The sequence below is a fragment of the Hipposideros armiger genome, unplaced genomic scaffold (assembly GCF_001890085.2).
Source record: "Hipposideros armiger isolate ML-2016 unplaced genomic scaffold, ASM189008v1 scaffold_119, whole genome shotgun sequence".
Classification (NCBI taxonomy): domain Eukaryota; kingdom Metazoa; phylum Chordata; class Mammalia; order Chiroptera; family Hipposideridae; genus Hipposideros; species Hipposideros armiger.
The window spans coordinates 344,501-352,324 of record NW_017731469.1 but is presented as its reverse complement, the minus strand read 5'-3'; positions in this window follow the sequence as shown (position 1 = coordinate 352,324).

Genomic DNA, 7,824 nt, shown 5'->3' with positions numbered 1-7,824 from the left:
AAAAAAAGGAGGGGCCGGCCAAGTGATGTGTTGGTTAGGAGCTGGCTTGGGATGCCAGCTCTAAGCAGCAGGACCCCAGTTCAGATCCCACATGAGGGCCAGTGATGCTGTGCCCTGTACAACTAAGATGGTGAACAACAGCCCGACCTGGAGCTGGCTGCCATGAGTCGCTGGCAACGGCGTAGGCTGCAGTGGGGCTGGCCGGCAGCTGGCATGCGCTTTCATGAGCTGCTGTGAGCCGCTGTGAGCGGCCGTCCAATGGCTGGTGAGCAACTGCCTCACCCAGGTAGAACGCAATGATAATACCAACATGGGCCAGTGAAGCAACGTCCTCCACAACTAGATTGAAGAACAAAAGGGCAGCAGCTTCTCTGTTCCCCTTCCCTGATTCCCTAATGCTGTTCCCCTATAAAATCTTTAAAAAAAAAGAAAGAAAGAAAGAAAGAAAAAGAAGACCTGGAACTAATAAGCAACAATAGCAAGGTTGCAGGATACAAGATTAATATACAAAAGTCAATCATTTTCCTAAATACCAGTAATGAACAAGTGAAATCTAAAATTAAAAAACACAACACCATTTACATTAGCACCCCCCCAAAGTGAAATACTTAGATGTAAATCTAACAAGATATGTACAAGATATTTATATAAAGAGAATGACAAAACTCTGATGAACAAAAGCAAAGAACTAAATAAATGGAGAGATGCACCATGTGCATGGATTTGAAGACTCAACATTCTCAAAATGTCAGCTCTTCCCAAATTGATCTATAGATTCAAAGCAACCCAAATCAAAGTCCCAGGAATTTATTTTGTCGGTATTGGCAAATTTGTTCTAAAGTTTATATGGCGAGGCAAAAGGCTCTGAATGACCAACACAACTGAGAGAGAACACCTGAAATTAATAAAACAACAACATAAAAACTAAAAAGAGAAACTTCTGCACTGTGAAAGACAATGTTAAGAGAATGAGAACACAAGCTACAGACTGGAAGAAAATACTTGCAAAAGACACATCTGATAAAGGACTGTTACCAAAAATGTAGAAAGAATTTTTTTTTTAAGATTTTATTGTGAAATTAGGGGAGGGGAACCATTGGGGAACTGGGGAAGGGGAACAGACAAGTTGCTGTCCTTTTGTTCTTCAATCTATTTGTGGAGGACGTCGCTTCACTGGCCCATGTTGGTATTATCATTGCGCTCTTCCTGGGTGAGGCAGATCGGTCGCCGGTCACTGGATGGCCACTCACGGCGGCTCTTGGCAGCTCACACCGGCTGCCGGCCACACATGGTAGCTTACGGAAGCCCACTACAGCTCCACTGCAGCCTACATCATTGCCGGCGACTCACGGCAGCCCAGCTCCAGGTCGAGCTGTTGTTCACCATCTTAGCATTAGAGGGCAGTGTCACTGGCCCTCATGTGGGATCCAAACTAGGGCCCTGCTGCTCAGAGTTGGCGTCCCAAGCCAGCTCTTAACCAACGTGCCACTCGGCCGTCCCTAGAAAGAATTCGTAAAACTCAATAATAAGAAAACAAGCAACCTGGTTTAAAAATGAGCTAAAGAACTTAACAGACACCTCATCAAAGATCTACAAATGGCAAATAAGCATCTAAAAAGATGCTCTACATCATATGCCATCAGGGAAATGCAAATTAAAACAACAATGAGTTACTACTACAAACTTATTAGAATGCCCAATATCCAAACACTGACAACACCAAATGCTAATGAGGATTTGGAGCAACAGGAACTCTCATTCATTGCTGATGGGCATACAAAATGGAAGACACTTTGGAAGACAGTCTGGTTGTTTCTTACAAAACTAAACATACTCTTACCATATGATCCAGAAATGTCACTCCTTTGTATTTACCCAAAGGAGTTGAAAACTTATGTCCACTCAACAACATGTACACAGTTTTTTATAGCAGCTTTATTCATATTTGGCAGAACTTGGAAGCAACCAAGATGTCCTTCAGTATGTGAATGGATAAATAGACTGTAGTAAATTCAAACAGTGGAATATTATGCATTGCTAAAAAGAAATGAGATATCAAACCATAAAAAGACATGGGAGAACCTTAAATGCATAAGATTAAGCAAAAGAAGCCAATCTGAATAGGCTAAATACTGTATGATTCCAACTGTATAACATTCTGGAAAAGGCAAAACTATGTAGAGAGTAAAAAGATCAGTGTTGCCAGGGGGTGTGGTTTGGGGATGGGATAAATAGGCAGAGTACAGAAGGTTTTTAATTTGAATCAGGGAAATTTTTATTGAACGATAATATGCAGGTTATAGAATCACTTGCTTCAATTTTGGTAACTGAGAGTTTAAATAAAATATAAAAATCACAAAATATTGTAAACCACCTTGCAATTAATAAACATAAATGCCTTCTGGAGCTTCAGTTTCATTTCAATGGGCAATTTTTCGCTTTTGAAGTCTTGTTACCATTTTTAGGAATGAATGTATCATTTCACAGTGGGACTGTTTATTTCTTTTTAAATTTTTGTTTATTTATTTTTTAATTAAAAAAATGTCAATTACAGTTGACATACAATATTATATTAGTTTCAGGTGTACAACATAGTGATTAGACATTTACATAACTTGTTGAAGTGATCATCCCTATAAGTCTAGTGCCCGCTAGTACAGAGAGTTTTTAGTGCAGTATCATACAATAACTATTCTCTGTGATACTCTAATGATGAACACACATCATTATACATTTGTCCAAACCCATAGAAGGTACAACACCAAGAGTGACCCTCATGTAAACTGTGGGGTTTGGTGGATAATGATGTGTTACTGTAGGTTCATTAGTTGTACAAATGTACTACTACCCTGGTAGGAGATGATGATAATGAGGGAAGCTATGCATGTGTGGGGGCAGGGGTGTATGGGAAGAGATCTCTGTGCCTTCCTCTCAATTTTTCTGTGATCCTAAAACTGCTCTTCAAAAAAAGTATTAAGTCTTTTACAAATATTAATAATCGGCTGCCAGTATGAGATGACTCCAGCATACCAATAGAGGTTTCTGAGGGACACCCAGGAGATGCGTAGAAGGTCACTGGAAACATAGGTCTCGAGCCAACAAGGTTGGGCTGCTCTGCCCCTGCCTCAGTCTTTGTCCTGACCCAGCTCTTTCCGATGGGCCCGCCAAGGCACCTGCCCTCTTGGGTTAGGCTCCCTCAGCCCTTTCCAGGGACCAGCAAGTCAGGATCAGAAATCCACCCTCTATAAACCCACTGGGTTGTAGTTTAATCTTTTCTGTAACTCAGTGCAAGAGTGTCGGCTAGACTCTTTCATGGCATAGTTTAGCGCAGTTCTCACAGGAGTAGTCTGGTAACATTCCCCAAACTTTAATCATTCAAGAATCAGCTTCACAGTTTTTGCCATATCCATCTGACCACCTGTACTATTATGTACCGTATTTGTTGGCGTATAAGACGACTGGGCGTATAAGACGACCCCCTAACATTTCCACTCAAAATACAGAGTTTGTTATATACTCGCCGTATAAGACTGCCCCCTCTTCCGCACACCTTCCACACACCAAATAAAAGGTAAAACAATATCAGATTTGATTTCAACATTTATATTTATATTCAAATGCTTATGACATGCAGGAAAACTGTCACAAGGCTGTATGTAATCAAACATATACATAAATCACGATTCGCGATTTTGCGCTATCATACTGGGTGTATGGTCGGCTGTGTGCGATTTTGCGAGTGTGGTAAAATCGCATAACAGCAAAATCGCATAACAGCCGAGCATACACCCAGCAGCGCTGCTGATGCCTGAACGGTATGTGGAATGAAGTGGGCGGGCATCGGGAGGCCACTATGGCACGGGGCAAGCACTATGGGCAGTCTATCTGAAGTGTACCTGGCGTATAAGACGACCCCCCCCACTTGGAGGCATATTTTTCAGGGCCAAAAAATCGTCTTATACGCCGGCAAATACGGTACTTGACATTTTTCTTTAAATTGCCTTTAAATCAACTTCTCCTCCCTTTTGTACTTTTGCTTATTTCCAAACAACAAGAGTTAAGCTCACCCTAAAAAACAAACAAACAGGGCCGGCCTAGTGGCGCGTTGGTTAAGAGCTCGCTTGGGACGCCAGAGGGCCCAGGTTCGGATCCCACATATGAGGGTCAGTGACACTGCCCTCTACAGCTAAGATGGTGAACAACAGCTCAACCTGGAGCTGGGCTGCCATGAGTCACCTGTGACGGTGTAGGCTGCAGCCCCTGATGCAGTGGGTTGCCATGGGCTACCGTGTGTAGCCAGCAGCCAGCGTGAGCAGCCAGCGTGAGCGGCCAGCAGCCAGCGTGAGCGGCCAGCAGCCGCTGTGAGCAGCCTTCCAGAAGCCGGCGACTGATCTGCCTGGCCCGGGAAGAGCGCAAAGGTGGTGCCAACTTGGGCCAGTGAAGCAACGTCCTCCACAACTAAACTGAAGAACAAAAGGACAGCAACTTGTCTGTTCCCCTTTCCCCAATTCTCCAGCGCTGTTCCCATCCCCCAATTCCCCAATAAAAATCTTTAAAACAAACAAACAAACAAACAAAAAACATGAGGAAGACATCATGCTGGAGACCAACATAACTTTCTCTCAAAGAATTCAACACAGTCAGCATGGGACAGGTTGCTACTTCTTGAGTTGAGCCCTTGATGAAGTCGTGGACATGCAGTTAGGAGCCCTGCTGTTGAAAATTCGTAAATTTGAACCCCACTTGGTGTCATGAGATTCCTATCAGGCTGGCGATCAATTAAGAGAAAATATCGGATCCACATTTCCTATGTCACCTCACTAAGGGTACATGTTTAATGCTTGGAAATAGTGTGGGGGGGTGCAGAGGCAGAATCGGGAACTATTTAAATATTTTTCTCTATATATATATCACTCTTGAGATGAATTCATTTATTTCTGTTTACTGTGCTTATGATGGACACCACTATATCCACAAATGGTCACTGTCTGATACACTTGTAGGGGTGCCCAGCACCTTTGCCCTTTACCATAGTATATAAATGGATGAAAATGTTCTCCCAGATGAGAGGGGAAGACTCCTGATATATTCATCTACTGACCTTGCACAGATTCCAGGAGAGGCATGGGGCAATCTGCAGACAAATGGATGTTTATACTAGGACTAGCTGGAAGGGGCTGGAGGGGTGAAGGTGGGAAGGAACTATCAAAACCTGAAATGGAACTGTAGGAGTCGTCAACATAGAGATGATACTTGAAATCATGAGAGTCAAGTAAATCACTCAGCAAGAGTCTTAGAATAAGAAGGCAACTGAGGCTAGAATTCTGGGGAATGTTACAGGATGAGGAGGAAAATCATGAGCATGATATCATGGAAACCAAAGGTGGAGAAATTTTCTAGAAGCGAGATTCGTTCATGGCATCAAACACTACTGAGAAGTTCCCTCTGGCTTTTCCAATATGGAAGTCACTTATGAACATAACGAAAACATGTTTAGCAGATGGATGGGGCAGAGGCCAGATTGCAGTAAATTATGATGGGAGATAAGGAAGTGGTGATAGTGAGTGTGAACTATTTTTCTGAAAACCAGAATCTGAGCATTTCTTTTAAAGTAGCAAGACCTGTTACCATATGTTAACTAACAAATGTACAGAAGATGAGTATTAAAATTTCTTTCAATTCCAGCGAACATTCATTGGGCCCCTTGGGTGTTAGGGACATAAAGAAGAAGCTGTGGTGCTGACAATGCAGTAGGAGACAGACATAGAGGTCTGGGAGCACAGAGGAGGGAGCATAATTTCTATGGGAAAAAGGGGCTGAGAATCTGAGAAGCGTTGACAGAGGAAATGACGTTAGAACTGGGATTGGAAGTTCTCCCAGTTAGAGAAACACATAAGCAAAGGCTTGCCGATATATATACGTCTCTGTCATGTTTAGGGGCCACTAGTGGTTCCGTGCCGATGAAGTGCAGGGTTGGACTGTGAAGGGGATCTGTTAGCCATGTTAACGAGTTTGGACTTTAATGTAGGTAATCAGAAGCCTTTGGAGTATTTTTTTTGAGCTAGAATGGTTACACATCCAGAGTTAAAAGGGCAAGACTGCAAGGGGGGAGACCAGTTAAGAGACTTCCATAATTGTTCAAACATTTGGGGAAGAGAGCCTGTTCTAAGCGAGTGGCAAGACATTGGAGGAGAGTGAAACACAAGTAGAGAAGTAAGACAGTGGAGCTGATTTGTGAAATAAAGATGACATGATTTTAGATCGATCGTAATGAAATTATTAAGCTTTTGAGCTCTGCAATCAGGAAGTCCTGGCTCTGCAACATCCCAGTTGTGGGACCTTAGTCACCTTATGTAACATCTCAGCCTCACCTTCCTCATCTGCAAAATGGGAGCAATAAAATACCTGCCTTATTTATAGGACAAAGCAGAGTAAGTCCTCAATAAATGCTAGTTATTGTTTCTTTTAAATATTTTATTGGGAAATTGGGGGAGGTGAACAGGGTTGGGGAATCGGGGAAGGGGAACAGACAAGTTGCTGTCCTTTTGTTCTTCAGTTTAGTTGTGGAGGATGTTGCTATTATCATTGCGCTCTTCCCGGCTGAGGCAGTCGCTGACCGGCCATTGGATGACCACTCACGATGGCCCTTGGCAGCTCACGCCGGCTGCCGACCGCTCATGGTAGCTTACGGCAGCCTCACTGCAGCCTACACCATCGCCGGCGACTCACGGCAGCCCAGCTCCAGGTCAAGCTGTTGTTCACCATCTTAGCTGCAGAGGGCACAGCGTCACTGGCCTATGTGGGATCTGAACTGGTGGCCCTGCTGCTCAGAGCTCGCGCTCCCAAGCCAACTCTTAACCAATGAGCCACTCGGCAGCCCTAGTTATTGTTTTTAATGTTATTATTTTTTTTACTGCAATCTAAATTTTGGTGAGTGATGGAAATGTCCACTAGGCAGTTGGAAATGTGCATTGAAGTGCAAAAGAAAGGTATGAACTAGAGATTTAGGATTCACCTTACAGATATCAGTTCATCTTGGAGACTGGCTGAGCCTCTGCAAAGGGCAGACAATGGAATTTTGCAGAATATTCACACCTAGAAGTGATAGGAGAGAGAGCACAGAAAATTAGTGGCATGAGACGGTGGGAGAGGTCCGTACCTTGGGTAGGATTTTTAAATAGCTAAATGCAGTGGTTTCATCTAAGTCCTCAGTCCCTGACACCTCTGCATTATTGGATGCAAGTGACCTCATAACGCCTTCTTTTAGAAATGTTCTTCAGCTTCCATGGCATTCTATTCTCTTCTGTCTTCTCCGATTATGCTTAGGATGTCTCAGCTGAAAGCTTTATAATTTACTCGCTCCAACCCCCTCATTTTACAAATGATGAGACTGAAGAGCCAGAAAGTGGAATTAGCTTGTTCAAGGTTCACAGTCAGTTGTTCCTTCCTTATCTTTTCCCCCTCCCTTTCTCACTTCCCACGGTTCTTTGCTCTTTGCTTTCCTATATTCACTTCCTCTTTCTCTAAGCCCATCTGTTTGCATAGCTTCTGGGATTGCCTTTAGGTTTTTGATAGCCACATTGAACTCTCCCATCCATGCCTCTCTCCAGGGCTTCTGTCCCACCCTTCCCACAGTTTTCTAGACGCTCCACTAACACCTCACACTCAGCCTGTCTGAAGCATCACTTTTCTCCACAAGGCTAGCATCCCTCTTTGACTCCACTATCCTATTAATGGCTCCTCCGTTCTCCTAGTCAGCTCATCCCTTACCAAATATGACCGATTCATCCTATATAAATGCCCACACAGTGCAGGGGTTAAGCA